The sequence below is a fragment of the Diabrotica undecimpunctata genome, chromosome 1 (assembly GCF_040954645.1).
Source record: "Diabrotica undecimpunctata isolate CICGRU chromosome 1, icDiaUnde3, whole genome shotgun sequence".
In the NCBI taxonomy this organism is placed as follows: Eukaryota; Metazoa; Arthropoda; class Insecta; order Coleoptera; family Chrysomelidae; genus Diabrotica; species Diabrotica undecimpunctata.
The window spans coordinates 65,500,736-65,523,011 of record NC_092803.1 but is presented as its reverse complement, the minus strand read 5'-3'; the positions used below and the strand labels follow the sequence as shown (position 1 = coordinate 65,523,011).

Below are 22,276 nucleotides of genomic sequence, written 5' to 3'. Positions count from 1 at the left end.
GATTGCATATACTTACAGGGTGTTACTAAAATAGATGCATTTGTGTACTAAACATAAAACATGTAAATTTGACTATATAATAATGTTTATCCATCTATTCATAGTTCCACATAGTAAAAAATGGGACATATATTACTGGAGATTGTTTGGGCTAAAATATTCCGATTTGACTTTAAATTTACTTTAGTCCAAAAGTTGATACTAACACAGTTATAGGAGATTGTCAAAGTCGAAAAATAAATTGCATTGTCATTAATATATTTCCAAGTAATTCCATAAATTTCGATTTATCTTTTGAACTTCTAGAGTCTAGAGGATGTCATCGGCGAAGATTTTGAATCCTTAAAACTGTGACAATTTTTCGTTCCACCATGTATCTTATTTTCGACTAGAAAAATATCTTTCCTTTTCTTGTTAGGAACAGCATATCTTTATTGAAGTCCCTAAGGCCAATGGTTTCCGAGAAAAATGCATCTAAAAAGGATGATGCGTACAAATTATCTAAAAGTACTAAATCATTAAAACTAATCATTTCAGTAGAGCTTGTTCTAGGAATATAAACCCCACTTAGTATATTCTTTATCCATTTTTCGCAACATGTAGTGCATATTATGATCTTGATCTTCTGGAAAGTATTACTTGGTTATCCGCAAAATTCAAGCTGTACAGTTTATGATCTCCAATTTTAACACCCATAGGTTCACATTTTCTTCAAAATATCAAAAATCCCCCCAAATAAATATTAAAGAGCGTAGATCCAATGCAGCAGCCTTGGCGAAGTCCTGTGGTCACCTTTATCTTTTTTGTACAATCGTTATTGAACTCGCCATATCGTCGTCGTACTCCCTTGGAACATTAATGTAAATCGGTGGATTTTTCTTGTCTTCTAGAACTTGCCACAGGTTGACTAATGGGACACTATCATACGCGTTTTGAAGATCAATCAAACACATTGTCTATTGTCACAAGAACGACCAGTACGAAAGCCACTCTAATCTTCAGCGTCTTCCCAACAATCTTCAATTGGGCTTTTAATTATCTTCTCGCACATCTGACAGATTGAATCTTGCAGATTGAGTTACCCTAGCCCTCTGTAGTCTTACAATAATTTCTGTTGCCTTTATTTTTGTATATATTGCTGATATATGCAGTTTTCCATTTTGGGGGTGGGGTCTCTTCACCTCTTAAAATGAATGGTGAAACTCACAAATTACAGATTTTTATTTAAGAAAAAAGTAATTAAGATACAACTTTAGCAAGAGGTCTAGTGTCTTACAAATTATATTGTCAATCTTTATATGGACGTACAAAAATCTTAAGGCTTTGGAAATGCCAAAATTAAAATGACATGGCCTGGATTTAAGACGCTTTGGGAATAACAAGGTATTGAATAGGATTAATATCGGGTAAATTTTAATTAGTAAACTCAAATATTGGATATTTAATGATTTTTTTTTATTTGTTCCTAGTTTACAATAGATACCTAATGTTAGACAAAACAGCTTTTAAAAGTTATTTAATCATCATTCATCATCATTGTCACTTAAAATAAAGTTCTGTCAAAATGACATGACAGGATGCTGTTCGAAAATACCTAGCTTACTTAGAAGTAATTAAACATTTTTCAACTTCTCTTTATTAATTAAATGGTCTAAGGCCTCTCGGTTTAGATTAAGAGATGACCACTTCTTCCCTCTTTTTAGCAGTGTATGAAAACATATGGAAAGATCCGAGTAGCTGAACCCACTCTGCTAGATATTATCTCTATGGATATCATTTCTGTTATATTGAAGTCCATTTTGGATTTTATATGCCTCCTAACCCATATTTTCCAGTCATAAGTAAACCAGTCCTCGCCGAGAACAAACACATCTCCAAACTTTTCAAATAAAATGTAGTAATCAGTTGGTAATAAAGCTTCTTCAGTTTTCCGTAATGTTTTTTCGACTCTTCCGAAAACACGATCTACTGGCAAATAATTGTGCCTTCGCACGGGAAAAATAATATTAATTGTTATGTCATACATTTGAGCCACTTTACTGAACATTGAGAGAATAATGTAGTTTTTGTTTTGAGCGCTGCATCCATCACAAAATAGATTAATTTTCTTTATGGCTGGATTCGAGGTACAAAAAGCAGTTAAGTGGTGATACAAAGCACTACAAACCTGTGAACTACCCTTCATACCATCATTTTCGCCCCATGTATAAAATGATACATCATATGATACCGATTTTAAACCATAATGGCGTACACTACCCAGATAGTACTGCCAAAGCTGATGGGAATAAAATGCTTCACATAAGGCAGTACGAGGGAAAGGTTGATTTTGCATCATATCAAATACAAAACACGCTATATCATTAGATATAACAGGATCATTCATTAATTCATAAAATCTGTTTGCACGCCTTTTATGCACCAAAAGTTCAGTTACTAAAATCTTTCGTACTTCGTCATCCTTTTCACACTTGAGACGTTGATTAGGTACGTTCTTCACAATAGCTACATATATATCTGTACGGAGTGTACCAAATCCAAGATTGAATTCAGTGGTAAATACTTTGTAGTATAAGTGATTTACAAGACTTGGCTTCTGCGTTTTCATTATTTACCTCAAGAAATAACTTCCACATTCCTCTTACAGAAAGTTGTGAAAGGTAAATATTTTCGGTGTCTGAAACAAAGAGAAAATAAACGTTAGTTACTGTAATATACTTATGAAAAGACAAAAAAGTAATCAGTAACTATTTAACCTATATCTATGTATTAATTGGTTGGGCTGCAAAACTTTTAATAATAATGACAGTAAAAACTTACTTTCTCTCGTTAATAATGTTTTGAACTGCACTTGCAACTCAAGATATGTTGACGATTCAAATTCTTTATGTTGTTAGTACGAATATTAGTGCGTTTGTCTCCTCTTCTTTCTTGTCTGGAAGAACTATTTCGGAAGTAATAAGCAGCAAGGCGCTAAACACATTTGGTCGATATTCTACGAATGATGCAGAAACTAGCAGAGCACACGTTTATATTTCTACCGTCTTCTTTCTGAACAACGTAGGATATTGAAAATTCTATGTTTCTTTCACTTAATGTTCCTCTAATACGTTTTGTTTTTTGTACTTGTTTGACACTGGTAATAAATGAATCTTGTTCTACTTTACTTTCATCACCATTGCATTGTAGCGAGATTAAATAAAACGAGCGGTTCGAATTTATATAAATATATTTATTTATAAGTTTACAGTTCGTCTATACCTTATCAACTAAACTCCCTCAATCATCGTTACTTATATTATATATACAAGTTATTATGTACGAGAATATTCTGGAGTAGCCCACCTCTAATTCGTCTCATCGAAAGCGCACCGAGTTTTCTAGATTTATCCTTCTAAGAATTATGACGTATCGGAGATGGGCTATTTCGTTACAGTATGAAAACGCTTACAGTCTCTAGAAGTAATCAAATTAGCTTGACAACATCCACCATTATGTCTACAATCCGTGATGACGAGCCATCACTGGCGTATTTACGTTTTTTATCTATATTTTTCGCCCACTGTGCAGGTATTCGTGATCTTTTTATCGCGGTACGACCCGTGTGAGACACTACCTCTTCTTCAAAACTAGACATTATAATTATATCGTTATTCACACAAATAAATACAAAAAACAATGCACGTTTGTAACATAGATGCTACACCCTTACTGTGCGCATCAACTAAACGCAAACGAGTAAACAGCCATGATGAGTCACGTGACTTCTATGCGCTCATGGATTGGCCTGGCGGATTTAAGACGCTTTGAAAATAAAATCAGTCAAGAAATAAGACGTTTTGGAAATAAATACAATTTCCAAATGCATTTTTTAACTGATAAATGGTAAAAAAAGTCGTTTTTGTACATAAAACGTTATTCTAGACCTGAAGAAAACTATAATTTTTTCAATAAAATAGAAACCTCAAAAAATCCAATTTTTGGATTTAAGACACTTTGGAAATAAGCTCTTCAATTTGAGATCCATTTTTACCATAAATAATAAATACCGTCACATCAAACACTCAACTAAATAAACGGGTTAGATCAAATCCTCAAACCAAACGCTGAAAACTAGTCAACAAACATCGCCATCTAGTTAAAATTAGAATTACTTCCCGAATTTCAGGCTGAAGATTTTAGCGATTTATGCGTTACATATATGTAACGCTTGGAGTTAAAGGGTTAATCAGTTCAATGGGCACTCCCCCCGGTTCTGGAGCCTTCCCATTTTTGATAGCGTTGACGTGTTTTTAATTTCTTCTGGTGTTATTTCAGTTTCTTGGCCATAGGAAATATCATATTTTTCGTAAACAATCTTGGAATTCTGCTCGACTGAGATTTACGAGACATACAGAAGTTATTTTTTTGTAGAGATCAAATAATATTACTTGAGTAAACTACAAGTTGCGGAAAGGGCAATGGAGAGAATAATGTTACGGATTTCTCTACGTGATAGAATACCCAATGCTACTATACGCAAAAGATCAGGAGTAGCAGACGTTATTGAAAGGATAACAATACTAAAGTGGAACTGGGCAGGTCATGTAGTAAGATCAGTTGATGACCGGTGGACAAAAAGAATTTTGGAATGGAGACCCCGAATACAAGCTAACAGAAATAGAGGTCGATGACATAAAAAGACTGACTACAAATTGGATTCAGATGGCGCAAAATCGGACTAAGTGGAAAAGCATGCGAGAAGCCTATGTTCAGCAGTGGACGTTAGAGGCTAGTTGATGAAATAATATTACAAAGAGCGAGTGCCGTTGCGCTTGAGCGACGCGTCGGGTGCATCAGCTGGGTCAATGTCAAATTACTGTATTTTAGCCAAAAATTTAATCAAAATGAGTTTAGTAAAGCTGAAAATATTCGTTTTCCATTGTACTATAGTCCTCAGTAACATAATACTAAATATTTTGATCTCATACCACCAAAAAATCAATATAAACACATTTGATTGTTTTTACACCTAAATTATATACTTTATAAAACTTTTATAACTTTGCCAAAAATTGATAAAATAAATCTTTTTAAATTTATCAAAAGCAAAGTTTTAAGTGAAAATGTCTGATGTTATTTTTTATAATAAATTTGCAAAAACTCTGCTTCTAATGAACAGTTTTTGAAAATTTTCATAGTGTGTTTTTTTTTTTAAAGAAACAGAACATTATTTGAAAAAGGGTGTATCTTTATTAGTTTATTAGATATCAGCATTTAAACAATTTAATTGTTAATAACAAATTCCTGCGCAAAAATTCGAATTATCATGTTGAAGATTCGGATTCAGCGGAACAAATTACATAAAAAACAGTTGTAAAATTTCATGGATCTCAAACTGCCACGAAACTCCCCTTTATCCCTAGATTAAATATTAGACGGAGATTAACTAATGGTGGAAAAATAGAAGGGAACAAAGCCCAGAACCACACATTCATATACAAGTAGTAGTACTCCATCCTAATCGACTGGTTCCAGGATTTGATTTGAACCATAAGACATGGATGACAATAACTAGAATCCGTACCGGATGAGATAGACTTGCTGACTTCCTAACAAAACGGGGTAAGATTCAATCTCCAGATTGTGACTGCGGCCATGAAAGGCAAACCATACAACACATTCTTTCTGAATGCTCTCTCCAGGCATATTCATGAATATGGCGTAACTTCCTCGAAGCAACACGTTGCGTTTAATAAATATATTTTAAAGTTAATTGTATCATTTTGATCTTCTTGTATTTCAATTAATTGTATATGTTTTCGTTCTAATGTACCAATAATTCCCAGTTTTGGTGTTCTTTATATATGGACTTTCCTTTTTAAACAAACAAAAAACCCAGCTTCTATAGCTGCCTTGTCAAAAGTGTTTCCACTGAACAACAATTATACCAAACAATAATTAATATCAATTAGAATATCACTAATAACGTAGAACTTGTACTTTAATCTTTCAATCAGCTGTTTCGTGGGGACATGACCCTCTAGTATTAAAATGTATCCATAAGCGACGAAGCGCCTTCGGATTGTTGCAAAACTAGGTCGAGCAACTTGTGAAATGTTCATATTTTATTATAATTCTATAAAAACATCTAATGGTCAATTAATTACAAACTAATCGTTAGGAATTGTTGCTAATTATATTTTAAAAATAAAAGGAAGTGTAACAACTTCTCTTTGTAGTAGTAGATATTAGACCTACTACAAAAGTTTTAGACAACATCAGTAACTATTGATAGTACCATGCGTGAAGGCACATAATAAAGAGGTTGAAAAACTTCTGATTTACATGTTAAATCTTAAATTAAATTAAAAAGTATTGACGTAATATTGTTCTGAAGCTATTTTCTTGTGGTATCTTTCTTAAAAAACTTAATATGAAGTAAAAACTTCTTATTGTAAAATGGTGTAAAATATTATTATTAAAATTTTTAAAAATTATCCAAAATGGATTTATAAATTTTCAGAACGTTTTTGATCCTATCAGAACATCATCAGTGAAAAACGTCTATAAAGTAGTTAAAGCTAGCCAGATAATTAGGTCAGATGATTGTTGAACTTAATTTAGGCCAATGCTAATGGATTACATTTTTTAAGAAAACGTACAATTTTCCAGCTCGAGAAAGGGAACCGTATGCTCTGAGAGGTAACAATAACAACCAACTCTCGTGAGTATCTGAATTTGTGAACGTCTTCTAATTGAGTGTTATTTAGGGCAATGCGACAATTTTCATCGGTTTTGCTAATCACCAAAAGTTTAGTTTTTTGAAGATTTATTGTCAGTCCTATTGCTTCTCTTGCATTATTAACTCTGTCTAGCATATTTTGTAAGTCTTCCATTTTTTCTGGTATCAGAACGGTATCGTCTGCATACCTGATATTATCTATTTACCGTTTATTTGTATACCAATTTCGGTGCCGTCTAGCTTCATTTTCTGTAGTTCATACAACAATTTTTCATACTGGACTCATCAAAAACCTGTTAGTAGTCGATGAAACAGAGTCGATTCTGGTGATCGAGGCATTTTTGAATGAGTTTCGAGTTGCAAAAAGCGCCTCTCTCAAAAAGGTGAGGTCGGCAGCTTTAAAAATATCAAATTATACAGGGTGTTCCATTAAAAATAAAGCTTATGGACTATGTTAAGCGTTCGTGAATCACTCTGTACATTTAAATTTGTATTTAAAGAGCGCATATTTCTATATAAAAGTCGTTTTAGCGGTTTTTTATAATTTTTTTAAACAAGGACAGAAATAATTTTATTCCATAAGTGGTTTCCACCCCCTTTGTATATATCTATGTACATATATATATATATGTATATATATATATATATATATATATATATATATATATATATATACTGTGTTCATTTGAAAACGAGCCACTCTCAATAGTTCAGAAATGCGACGTATTAGAAATTTAACATTAACAAAAACATAATTTCGAGGCAGGTCGATTTTTAAATTTAGTTTTGTATTTATTTTGGATAATAGCAACTGCAATGGCGTCGTGATGACGTTCTATATATTTTCTGTAAAAATTAAACAAACCATGAAATTATGTGAACTATATCTATATGTATTCTCATTTCGAAGGCTTCGATCTTACTCCTATTGACTGTTTTGAGTTTTTGATATACAAGGTGTTAAAAGTCAAATAATTACTTAGTTGGACAATTTCAAGAGACTATGTTTAATTTTTAACAGCAGAAAGAAAAGCATTGATTATTTAACTAATAAAAACGGTTGTTTAAATAAGATGCACAAATTGAGATTCCCGCACTTCTTGGCAATAAGCCAATCTTACAACTAAACATGCTAATAGATTCGTAAGATACTCCACACTTAAGCTCTAGAAGTTTGTTTCTTTAGAGAGCGTTATTCTGAAATTCAAGAAAGTTTGGCTGTAGAGATAGGTTTCATCGATATTTTAAAATGTATAATGTATGTCTTAATTGTTAATATAAATGAGTCAGATAAAATTAAATTATTAGAAGACTTTTTCACCAAGTAACAAAAAAACAAAATTTGTTTAATTTACTAATGTTCGAGAACGATTTCCGAAGTGGAAAACCTTTAATTGTGGCTTATTCCCATTTAAATATTAATTACTTTGACTTGCAGCGAAGCCTTCCAAAACCCATTTCAGCCTTTGAGCTTTTATATTTTAAAGAATACTTTTGTTTTTCTCTTCTTATTGTGGCTTGGTATATTTTAATTTTTGATCTTTCTCGATAATCAGTAAATATGTTGTCTTACAAATAAGTACAATATTTTAAGCATCATTCCCACAGTGGTTTGCTTTAGTTGTCGTATTTGGACCTGGACCTGAAGTTCAGACTACAATGAGTTTCCAAAAATTATCTCAGGTATATTGACGCATAATAAATAATAAGAAAAGTTTATTAACCTTGCTAATATCAAGACTCTCTCTCGAAAACACTCGAATCATTAAAATTCATTAACCACTTCAAATCTACGAAAACAAAAAAGAAGTTCAAGATTCAATGAACCTTCTAAAATTGATAATGCAAATTAAATGATACTAATGATTTTTTGTATGCTCCCATTTTTACTTCAATTGCTGTCATTAAATAGCTTAGTACTGGTTTTAAATGGTAATTCGTAGAATATGTTGCTCTTTTAAGAACCTTATAATACGAGGACTGTATGGTAATTATCTGACCTAAGAAATAAAACTCAAGACTTTTTCGACAAAACCATTTTTTCAATATTGCGCCTACTCTTCGACTTACTTACTCCAAGTACTTGATGGCTTGTTAGTTGTCACCGTCTCGAAATAAAGATTTGTCATCAAACTGTGTCTTCGTAATCGCTTGCATAGTGCGGGGCTTTGATTGCGATTTTATATGTTGATTTTATTATAACCTAAAACTGACGTATATTTTATTCCAAATACAGTGCAGCATATGTAAAAAGAATGCAGTACAATCAGAATAAACGGTATAACGAATAAACTATATTAAAATCCATTATATCTATGTACTATTTTAGAAAGATGTCTATTAGATAGATATCTTTCTAATTCTAGTTCAGCGATATCTACTAGAAAACTTTAGTTTAGTTATCATAACTAAATATTCAGCAAACACAATAATTTTCCCAGATACATCGGATTATATATTAAATATCGAAGATGTCGAACATTAATCGAAATTTTGAGAGACATTTTCATGATATGTACTTTTGTGTGACAGTGGTTTTGCATTCATGACTAGAATGAAGTAGACGTTGTATTAACAGCCAAGCGTTTGATAAATTAAGCTGAAATAACGTGATAGAGGTTATTAAAAGTAAAATATAGAACAAACTTATAAGCATGATTTCCCTCGGTACAGAACCAGTGAGTATGGGAAAACTAAATATAGAAAATTGTCATCTAATGGAACTACCTTGTGGAACCCTGGCACCGTGAATCCCGGATGTTCCAATCTCTTCGGGTCTGGGCTCGGCCATTCTTTTACGCCTAACTCCCGCAAATCGTTTTCTACGTCATCTAGCTATTTAATTTTTGTTCATTATCAATTATTATTAAATATTACTTAGGATTCAATAGAATGATTCAAATATAGTCCTAAAAGAAACTGATGGTAAAAAGAGAAAAATCAAAGAAGCGGCTCTAATTATGCTAAATGAGACCAATTGTGTCGCAAATTCCTCGGCAGAATTTAGTAGGATCTGGTTACCCATATTGAAAGAGGAAATTATTAAAAGGAAAATACCATTATTAGTAAGTCAGTAACATATAGAGCATACATCATTTATGTTTTTTAAATAACAAACATATAAAATCAGAATTTGGTGTTTATTGAAGGTAAACTAAATGCACGACCAAATACTTACCATGTCGGGATAGTATTATGAGGTTTTTTTCCTGGTTTTTCCCTCATAATTTACTATGGAATCACTAACAGGAGAATTTTACTGTCATCATGGCATGTATTTGTCTTTTTAAAGACGAATTACATGCTATGACCTTTTCTGATGGATATTCTCAAGTTAAAGTTGATTTCATGTAATCGAATGAACTATCTTATTCGTCCCAGGAGCGCAACTCAACAATATTGGCAATATCATTTTAAAGTCGTCTACTTTAAAATGTATAATGTATGTCTGAATTGTCAATATAAATGAGTCAGATAAAATTAAATTATTAGAAGAATTTTTCACTAAATAACAGAAAAACCAAAAAATTTGTTTAATTTACTAATGTTTGTATTTTGAGAACGATTTCCGAAGTGGAAATTTAAACGTCAATAAACGTAATTTAACCTTTAATTGTGGTTTATTCCCATTTAAATAGTAATTACTTTAAAATGCCACAAGAAAATAGCTTCAGAACAATATTATACAACATATATTCTGAATATATAACGAGTAAAATACTAGAGAAATAAGAAGAGAGAATCACTATAGGAGATAAAGAAATCAGCAACTTGCGAAACGCAGATGAAACAGTTATACTGGAACCAAAAGTCGAAATGCTTACCATCACCGAACGGCTAAGTCGGATAAGCAAAGAATTCGGACTGGTCAAATAATAGTCTACCGCACATATACCAGACAGAAGTAGTAGACAGATTTGTATACTTGGACTTCCTGATAACCAACAATGCCGCTAGCTGCTGAGAAATCAAGCGTGGATTAGTAATGACTCTAATCATAACAGCTAAATTAATTAAAATATGGAAAGACCAAACACTAACAAGGAATACTAAGCTCACGTTGGTCAATGCCCTTATTTTTCCTATTGCTAGATACGCAGCTGAAACATAGACTTTAAAAAATCGATGGAAGATCGGAACCTTTGAAATGTGGGTCTACAGAAGAACAGAACATAGAACCAACCTGTCAATTCTGGAAGAGCTTCATATAAAAAAAATAGGCTATTAAGGGGGTAAAATATCTTTTGCTTTTTTTTTATTTTTTATTCGGTAGAAGTCTTCAAGAGTATCCAGTTAAAATTTTAGAGTGATCGGAGCAAAATTGAAGGGGTTATAGGCATTTAGGAGTTTGTGAGTGAGTGAGGTGAATGAGTGAGGTTAGTTAGTGAGTGAGGTGAGTGATTGAGGTGAGTGTGGAACTGTGAGAAAGTACAGGGTCAAGTTTTCATAATTATGCACGCGCAGAGATAACGATCGAATTACTAGAGCGGACAAAAAGGCTGCAGATGTAATAAAAAAAGGCAGAGTTCGTCGATGGCAAGGGCAAAAACATGCTCTAGATATTTTAGCATAAGGACGTCGTTATATGGGCCTGGAATAGACGATTCTGTATGATTATAAAAAATATATTTTTTAAACGCGTTTTTCTAATAATTTTTTCAGTCAGTGTTTACTGTATCTCAAACAAAAACTACTTGATCGATCCTTCTTAAATATTGCACACTTCTTTTATAGATCAATTACTAGATCCAACGTCGAGATATTGCCATTTTGTTGTTATAATTAATTTTATATAAAATTAGTCAAATTTTAACAAAAAAATTTCTAAAATTAAAAAAATTCATCTTTTTTACTTCTGAAATTTGAAAAAGAATAAAATAAATAAATTCTCGACGTTGCGATCTAGTGAAACTCATAAACTAACGAAATATTTTTGGTTTTTTGTCAAGAGATGATCCAATTATTCGTAACAATGAACACCGCAAAGTGACTTTTTTCATCTTGGAAAATTAGCTGTATTGGCTCAATTTTTAATATTTATGTACCCAAATTTCAAAAAATACTCTTGAAACTCTTGTACTATAATGTACTAATGTTATGCAATAAAATAAATAAATTTATATTAAACAATTTTTCCAAAAATAACTTTTAAAAATACGTAAAATAAAAAATTTAAAATATTGAAAATGAACCGTCCCCCCCTCCCCTTAACAAAAGTAACCGAGCATACCTAAATTACTTCGGCCACATAGCTAGAAGAACGGGGACCATGGAATTATTGGTGGTAGAAAAAAAGGTAGAAGGCCGAAGGTTTCCACGCTTTACAAGTGCTCAAGGAATGAGGAGGGGAAAGACTAGGATATATGCAAAAGCGAAAATAGAACAAAAAATGGCATTTCAATAAATTTAAATAGAAGCTAGACGTGAGTGAATCAAAAAGCAAAGAAGATAAAACAATGTATTTGCACTTCAGCAGATAAAAGAAAACCAAATCAAAAGAAGTTATGAGCAATAGATACAAAACCAACCCAGTAGTCGATCTGAAAAGATAATTTAAAGGTAAAATGTCGCTTATAAAAATAAAAACGGATTTAGTGATGAATGAGTAAATCGCAGTACGCACATTAAAAATGTATAGGCAACAACAAGATTAATAAGAAAGTACGCCCTTAGTGGGAGAGAAAGAAATATTAGAAACAGTAGGACAAAAGATCAACTCTGAGAAGGGGATTGATATTGGTATGTCCTGAGATGAAAACTTTGGAGAAATGTTATTAGGGAGCCGATTCCTCGTAGCGATAAAGGCGAAGAGAATAATGAATGAATGAAAGGGAAAGCGTCAGATTTAAAAGACGATGGAGGGAAAATGGTAGAAGAAAAGATATATACAAGAAATAAAAAACCGAAGGTAAGAAACTAAAGATATATGAAATGCAGGAAAATGTGGAAAACACTAGAAAATTTACAAGATATTTGAAACGGGGTCACAGTCAAAGGATTTTCGATGGAAAACATGCCATTTCCACAGAAGCTTACATCTGATATGATGCTGTAGAATCTTCTCCTCACTGTGTTTTCTCTTTTGAGATATTCCCATGTTTCCCTCCGCTAAACACTAAATATGATGCACCGTTCTCTCTACTTTCGAATTCAATTACAAACTCTATTAGGAAATCCACGTGTTCGAATCACTTTATATTCTCTCTTCGTCTTCGAAACTTAAACCTCGCATTCTCATTATAACTTTGTATTAATGATGTAAATGAGAAGTTACCATTGAAAAAAATCGTTGTTATATGTATGCGGAGGTGACGTTCAGACCGGTATTTACATATAAAGGTTTTCAGTCTTCAAAATTAATTTACATCTACGTTCTTATTGAAAGACGTTTCGATCTCGATTAATTAACGGTGTGGGGTTTTTTCTTTCTTAATATTTGTTTGCAATAATACGTAAGATCAAACAATAAACCGACGCGGTAGTATTCAATATTCAATCCGCTTTTAAAGGCATAAATAAATATTGTGTTTTTTCAATGTGGCATTGTTTTTTTAATGTTTGTAACCAAAAAATATAAGTAAAAATTTGTACAAGCTTTTTTCAGCTGATGTGAGCTCTGTACCCCTTTTCCTTGCCGAGATATAGCTATGGCTATGTTATAAAGTTAGCATAATCATTGTTTCTCGGAAACTGTTACAGCAAAAAAATTGTTTCTTGACATAAACGGCAATAAATTAGCAATTAATTCCTAGCGGTTCGTTGTTTGGCCGATATCTTGGTTTTCCGTGGGTGTCTTTTGAGCTAGGGGATGATGGGGTGACTTTTGACAATTGGTTAATATACCAATCAACAGCAATTAATTAGCAATAAAATATGCCGCTAGGGTGAGCCGTGTACTTCTTTTCCTTAACTTTACTGTAAAGTTAACATACCCACTGATTCTCGGAAACGACTACAGCAATAATTTTTTTCTTTCCTTAATAAATTATATTGTTAGTCTGAATTCGGCCTTATAAGATGGATATGCTAACTTTACAGACATGATTATCCATAATAATGTAATGTTAACCCGAATTATATCCTAAAATAAACATACGAATAAAATAAATTGTTTCACTTACCTTCATATAATCTTGTAGTCCTTCATATATAGCGCCCAATACTTCCTTCAAAAATAGCGATATTGAACATTCTGGTACCCGATAAAAGACTTCGAGTGACGCATAGCTGTAGCCAGTGGCTAGGAATCGAAGAGCTATTGACAATTTCAGCCTTACCAGTAATGCTTCACGCATATTTGTATCGTTTTTTTGAATTTTTCCAGTTTTTTCTAAAATTTCTTTAAAGTGTGCATTATCCATTTTTAAATGATTTCTATAAGCCTTTGTATCTTCCACAACCATTTCTTGGAGCAGACTTTGTGGTGCACCATGGATATTTCGTCTTACAGTCCAGGTCAAGTCCACCGCAACCTTCGTTTATTTCTCTTTTGTTTGATTTAGCGATTTTTTTCTCGAATTGCACAACAAATTAAGTGCACACCTAATTAGGAATTTCACGTGACGTCAATTTGTACTAAAATTAATTCAACATGTATCGCCAGCCGTGTAAGCCTTTTTGCTTTCCACACAGATCGAATTATGGTCGAACGATCCAAATCGTTCAACCCAGATCGACCCGTAAAAACGCGTCTTTAGCACTCTTCGTACCATAAAAAATGTCATTGATTTCTCTGTACATTTATTTTGCTTATTAGTTTTATATTTGTGATGAAATCATGGCCCTGTATAATCTATCTCTATGAATATAATTTCCATACAAACAAACGAGTTTTTCTGAAAATACAATTCATACTACGTAGAATAGAGAAATAATATAGCAACGATGAATACTACACGCAAACAGTTTATGTGTATTATTATTTCTTATTAGATTTTCTGGTTCTGCTTAGCCCTAATAGTCTAGGGGCCAGTTAGGTCACCGTGGCCTTTTCAATTATTATTCAATGTGTATTCATTATTTAGTGGTCAAAAAATTGTTATAAACAATTTGATTGTTTATAAGGCGTAGCTCCTAAACTAAAAGAGCTAGAAAATTTTATATTTTTATAGCGCGTTCTTAAGGCGGGTACACATTTGCGAGCAGAACTGTTCGCGAACCGTTTGTGAACGCTATATTCGTTAATGTGTACGGCAGAAAAAACCGCTTGCGTACTGTTTCATCGTGACTCGTCGCGAACCAAATTGTTGCGGTTTATTTCACGACTTCAAAGGAAGCTCGGCTTTCAGTTTGGACGGCGCTTACTAGACGCAGCGAACATTTTTATTGTGTCATCAAATCGACATTGTGTGAATGACGTGTTCCTTCCTAGAGAGACGTGAGAAAACAGTAAACTGATTATTGTCATGGACGTATAAATAAAGATAAAATCTTTATTTATACGTCGATGATTATTGTACATAATTTTATTTTTGTTAAACAAGCAAAAACAGGAACATAAATCAGTACCCAAATTATAAATAAAATGAATCATTTCGCACATGTGTGTTCGTTGTTGGTTTGTCGCTTTCCATGGATCGAGATAAGTATGCGATTAGTACGATGTAGAATATTTTTCAAGGATCTGTACGCGTACTGTACGTATACCGTTCGGCTCGCATATGTGTACCCACCTTTAGGCGCAAGGTCGGCTCGCAGCGAAAAGGTACGCGCACGAACAGCTTGAAACAAATTATAGTTAATATAAGTACGTTATCTTTATTTTTCAAGATATAGGCCAATTAAGTTAGGTTTTCACTCGACACGACTGTATAGACACAAAATATTTTTAAATAAACAATCTAAACGTCAAACTTATTACTTTGCTCATAACTTGTCTAGAGGTTTGACGTCAACAGACAACTTGGTCACAAAAAAAGAGACGCAAAATGAGATACGCAAAATTAAAATTGGATAATAAACAAAACAGTTACTGCAAAATTAACAACAAAATCACTCTTTTTGAATATTGTTAATAACTTTTTTTATTGTTTATTAAAATTTGTTTAAATGTACCTCAACTTGAGAGTCTGACTGTGTTTGAATTGTGTGCAAAAGATGGACCAGATTGGGAAATTTAATTTGTTTATATTTTTTGAAAAAAGCGCCCCAGAGCACGCTATTAAAATACCTTGACCATAAATAAACCTATGAACATTTTACCAAACTCAAAATGTCCCTTTTGAGTTCTTCTATCATTAGTGTTAATTTAAGAATAATTTATTGCTCAAATTTCGTTCAAACCCTTATAAACAAATTAATTTACAATTTTTGAGCGAAGCTTCTATACTTCAGTTGTATTACTTCTTTCTTTACAGTAAAATGCTGCGGCGAGCGTCATCGATTCACTACTCTCGACCAATTCGTTTATAGTCATCATATATTTATTCTAAGCAGGTATTAAAAGATGCATGAAAAATAACTAACAATATATACCTAGACATTAAATGAGAAGTAAAAAAAAAAATAAAAGAATATCTGTCACTAAAAGATTCGATTAGATTCGAAAATTCAATAAAAGTCATAAATTTCATCCGATTAATAACAACATTGAATCATCTGTTTAAATTTATATATATATATATATATATATATATATATATATATATATATATATATATATATATATATATATATATATATATATACACCCTTTTTAGGCACCACGCCCTTCCGGTAGGGATCTATGGAGGAGTATCACCGAGCCGCAAGCCCTTATCTCTTGCCGTACTGCTCCACCATAGGCCGATCAGACACAAGCATATTCTAGTCTAAGTCGCAGATGTATCTAGAATTTTAAACTGCTGCGTTAGCCTTTTCTATTTTTCTGTACACCTAGCTGGGTCTCGAACGCACATCCACTGAACCATTCGACAGTGAAGCGAATGAGAATCGGCCGCCTGGCTATATGACCGACAGATAATTTTTTATACTTCTCGTTTTAAAATAATTTCATATAAATACAATTATTATTTTTAAACATAATATTGAATTTGACAGGTTTGTCATAAGTCAACAACGTAAGTATGCTTTGTTAATGAGTTAACAGGTGGCGTTAGGAGCAAACTAAATATTTTATTCAGTTTGTTTAAAATGTAAAAAATAAATAAATAATAAAATTATTATATTTTATTTTAAAAATATTATTTAAATTTTAAAAATACAGAAAACAGAATACAGAAGTTTTTTTTTTAGACAATTACAACTTTAATACGAATAAACATAAAGGAATTTAATAAATTTTGTTTGTAACTTTATAAATTAACCTTTAAAATGAGACATCGTAAAGCTCATTTGCATTCGTAGAAGCCGAGTTACGATCGAAAAAGCTTTGATAAATACTTTTTTACAATACAAAAAACAATTTTTTGACCACTTGGATCGAAATCCACCCTCGAAATTCGTAATCAGTCAAAAATATATAAAAAAAAACTTCAGACATTACATCAGAATTAAAAGGCCACGGTGGTCCTTAGCTGACCCCTAGACTATAACGAGAAATTTAGTTACTGCAAAATATTTAAACTGCTTTCCACTTATCTTATGCATTGATCTCTCTACTTATCAACTTATTTGTATATCTTTATAATAAACTTTTCTTTTTTTCAGGTATTGTTTATATCTTCCTTTTGTCTTCCAAGTATATTTCAGATTAGGTAAGCTTTATTTTTAAATATCATAATTTTTCTGGTAATAATTATTTTTAAATTAACGCAGCATGTTTTATTACTAAAATACGTCATAAAACTTTTTTTGTTTGTTATTAAAACTAATCATATGCAAACGTTTATGGTTTTTTCATAAAATCAAAATCGTTTTGATATTCGTCTCAACCTATAACTTTTAAAAATGCTCAAAAAACTTTAATTTCTCGTGAGAATAAGGACAATATCACAAATATTCCGTTTTAAAAATTTCAAGAAGATTCACTTAATAATATTTGTTGCCAAATGGAAATTGTTTATCACACAAAGCTTTGATCTACAACTATTAGGTCTACATAAGTTTTGAAGCACCAAAGTGAAGAAAAAAGCTGATTTTATCAAATTACATCATTTACCGATTAAGAAGTTGTATGTTAATGTAAAATAAGTTTCCAAATGTACTGTAATTTCTAACTTTTTTTTATTCGCATGTTGGCATTTTTACACGAATTAAAAAAAAACATAATGTCATACGACCCTTAAAACCCGAGTTAGTCCTTTTTTTCAAAAATTCATTGTGGCTCTGTTTATAAACAGTAATATTTAAAAAATACCATTTGAAAGATTAAGATTAAGATTCCTTTAAAAATGAGCCGTCCAGAGGGTTTAAAAGCGAAGCGATCTTACAACTGAAATTGTCAGTTTTAGAAACTGTCATCGAAAATTTATGTTATTTTTAGTTTGGGGTACCTCGTTGCATAGATCATAAAAATGCATTTAGTTAATTTGTGAATTGTTTATTTAACCGACTAATTTATTAGATATATTTATATTTGCTTTCATGTGATGACCTTATAACTTTTTAATTATTCTTAATACAATTATTCTTTTTTCTTCAATAACAAAAAAAAATTATTTTATTTTATTATATTTCATTTAAAACAATAATATAAATTTAATTCTAAATAACACACTCATTGGGCATATACTATTTGATGATTTTTTTAAAAACTACCAATCACTTGTCTTGAAGGTCTTGTCATTTCAAAACAATTTTTACTTCCTTCTGTCAACAGTTGGTTGTTACCTCTCAGGGCATAAGGTTCCATTTTTGGAGCTGGGAAATTGTACGTTTCCTTAAAAAATATAATCCTTGATCATCGACCTAGTGTCTTATTAATTATAATGTTAATTACTAAAATTATGTAATGTAAGGGTCATCTGACCTCATCATGTGCCTAGTTCCAAATACTATATAGACGTAAGTAATAACCATATTTTCATTTTAACAGTCAAAATATTACCCCTTTTGTATTCATTTTTAAGTGGTTATACTTTTGTTTTTCAGGAATCTGATAGGATCGAAAACGTTCTAAATAATTTATAAATCCATTTTGGATAATTTTTAATAATAAAATTTGTCACAAATTGTACTTAAAATCTGAAAACGTCCTCAAGCTTCTTTTTTGTCTTTTCTCTTTTCGATGTACTGAGTCTAGAGCGTTCATAAAAATAACATGTGCCTTTAATTAATAACAGACGGTAGCTGGTTTGTCTTTAGTTTCATACGTGGAAAACAATGATGCTAGATAAAGAGTGTGTGTTTTATCTCGCCAGGTTTTAATGACACACGGGTAAAGAACCATGGTAGTTAGATAGATTTAGAGACCTGCGATAGACTGCAACTTTTTCAGATCTATGGTTGTCCTCTAGTTCTAGATAACATTCTCTAGCCTGACCCTTTTTAAAAAGTCTGATAGCTTCGAGACTGTATCTTCCATGTAGCTATTTGCCGATGGATTTTCTTCTCCTGATGCAAAGAACCGCACATTTGCCAGACTGTTACACTGATACAGAATGTGCTCTGCTATTTCTTCTTCGAGGTGGCAGAATCTGTACAGGTCATCATCTGATAATCCCATCAGCTTCAAGTGCCTATTCAGCTTACAGTTCCCTATTAGAAGACCTACTATGGCTTTGACTGTTTTCCTGTTTTTGTTTATTAGGTCTGCCGTAAATTTTCGTAAATTTTGGCGAATGTTCTGTAATGCACTGTTTTGCCTGTCTTTGTCCTGGTGAATTCCTTCACCATTCCAAAGATTTGTGAGCTACCCACTTCCTTCTAGCCGTTCTTGCCTTGTTTGGCCATTTCATCTGCTTTTTCATTGCTCTTATGACCCTCGTGCCCCGGTACGCAGGCTACCGTCAGCTTGCTACGGTCTCCTAGTTTATTTAGTGCACACACAATATCCCATACTAGCTTAGAATTGACCTCTACAGAATTGAGTGTCTTAAGCGCTGCCTGACATCTGTGTTCTGTGAAGATGGCAACTAAACGAAACGTTCTTTGCCGTTATTTCCCCCTGAAAAACTGTCACATCCTTAGATAGACTTACCGGGAAATGTATCTCTTGATTTGTCCCTACTATACCGGCTTCCACACCCTCCGATGTTTTTGAGCCATCCGCGTACCAGGCAGCAGCAGCTTGTATGGTTACTATACCTTCATTCCTGTCTGGTATCTTAATTGTGAACTTATTGTTAAAGCTATATCTCGTAGCTGTTGCATCGATAGGTTGCCCCATCACAATATTGGCTTTTAGCTCCTCGATTAGCTTTTTGTTGTCAGCACCATGCATCTGGTTTATATGTCGCTGACTATGGATTAATCTGTGCACGACTGATCTGGCTTCGTCCTTTCTAAAAAAGTGGTGGTAGATTCAGCAGAACTTCCAACGCTGCTGCAGGAGTTGTTTTTATGGCCCCCGTAATACACAGGCATCCTAGCGTTTGTGTATTACCTAGCAGCCTTATTGCTCCCACTTGCTGCGTCTTTGTCCACCACGTCACCGAGTCATAGGTTATTATTGGTCTAATAACCCTTGTGTATAACCATAGAGTCATTTTGATGTTAAGTCCCCAATTATTACCGCACATTCTTCTACAATGTGAGTATGCTATGTAAGCCTATGATCAAAATATACCCCAAGGTATTTTGTTTCTTTGGCAAATGAAATCTCTGTTCCTCCCAGCATCGGTGGTTTTAAGCCTTGTAGTGCTGTTGACGTTGACGATTTGTGTTTTCTGAACTATCAGTCTCTCTTGTTTACACCAATCTTCAACTATATTTAGGGCTGCTTGACCTGCTGGGCTGATGGGCCTGTCCCTGACAACAATTGCTATATAGTCAGCATATCCAAGACAGTAAAAGCCTTCTGTGGACATAGTTCTGAGGAGATCATCTACCAAGGTTGCCCAAAGTAGAGTGGACATAACTAATCCTTGTGGACAGCCTCCACCTACTTTTACTTTGGTGGTTGCTTTACCCAGAGTGGGGATATTACTATCCTATTCTCCAGGGATGCCCTTATCCATCTGCATATCATCGCAGGTGTGCCTCATCTACTCATAGCTCCTATCAAAGAGCTGGTAGTAACATTATTAAATGCCACTTCTATTTCTAAAAAAGCGGCCATTGCTATCTCTTTGTCTTCCATTGACTTTGAGATAAGCTTATTTAAATAATCCAACGCAGAGTCTGTAGATTTACCAGGTTGGTATACGCATATTGACCATTGCTTAGAGGATTAAAAGAACCATGGACTCAACTGTATATCATGTTCTATATTTCATTTAAAAACAATAAATGTTTGGAAACAACGGTTATTAATAATTTTTTTGATAGCCATAAAATCGACCACTTTCACCTGTCAGACATGAAAATCGGAAAACGAGTTCCGTCAGACAATATGAAAAGTTGTTTTGTTGCTGCTCTTAATGAAAGTATCCTGAAAAAATTAGCGGGTTATCTATGAATTTTGACAAAGTCGTTTTTCCGACATGTTCGAGTCGTCAGACGCGTTAAATGACTTATATTTATCATAATTTTATTTTCGTGTTTTTCTTGTAATTCTTAAGGTATTTAATTAAAAAGAATAGTAGTATATATCTACAAGTTTTCGGTATATCGTAAAATCGACATGTTTTGGAAAAATTAGAAGAACGACCCAGAACCAAAAAAGGTCGCAGGCGAAACCGTGTCAGACTCGGCCTAATGAAGCAATATACAAAGTGTGGAGAGAGTATCTATCATAAACTTTTTTACCGACGGGCACTCTAACTATAAGCTATATGAACGAATAAATGAAAGATCATTCATACTTTTTATATCAGAATGTTTTTAAAACGATTTCCGGATAAAAAATCGAAACATCAAAACAAATGTAAAATGTAATTCCCATTACAATCAACTGTAGTTTTAATACCGTATAAAATAATATTTAACGAATAAACAGAATGTATGGTGTCTGTTTTAGAAACAAATGTTTTTATTATTTCGACATTATTTGAAATTCTTGCACGATGTTAGTTGTTAGAACTGTAACAGTAAATAAATAATAGCTAATACGGTAAATTTCATGTAGTACTGTTTGCAAAATATTATTAGATATTGTCGGCCGTTTCATAACAAATCAATTAAAATGGACGCCTCTGTGATTAAAATATTATTTATTATTACACAGTATCAGAAACTTTTCCATCGGTTTCTCTCTTGTATTTCAAAACAGTTGAGCTATAATATTTGTATAATGCATTTTAGTATGTGTAGCAAAATGAAGTTTATAGTTTCTAGAAAAAGTTTTTAAAGAATTTTACCCTTTAAGACGTTTTTAGATTACTGATGGTGATGACACAAATTGTTCTATAAATATACAGCCATTAGTTGCGATTTTACATGTTTCCATTTTATTAAACATCTGTTAATCTTTTTATATAAAGGTGTTTTTCCCAACAAGTGCGCTAGTTATATTTTTCGCACGCGACTGCCGTTGCACGAACAATACGAAGTCAAGTGCGAAAAATCACTTTG

General features: G+C 32.6%; 1 protein-coding gene across 5 annotated transcripts in view; it reads left to right on the top strand.

The window, feature by feature from the left end:
* Positions 1-22,276, top strand: part of LOC140450210 (E3 ubiquitin-protein ligase RNF19A-like) — a 246,140-nt gene that overhangs the window by 16,546 nt on the left and 207,318 nt on the right. For 2 of the 5 annotated variants that reach the window (XM_072543736.1, XM_072543701.1), the window contains exon 2: positions 17,372-17,418. The exons of the other annotated variants lie outside the window; for them this stretch is intronic. The gene's annotated coding sequence lies outside the window, so the exon portion shown is untranslated. The remainder of the gene's footprint in view (positions 1-17,371; positions 17,419-22,276) is intronic. 5 annotated transcript variants of the gene reach the window in all.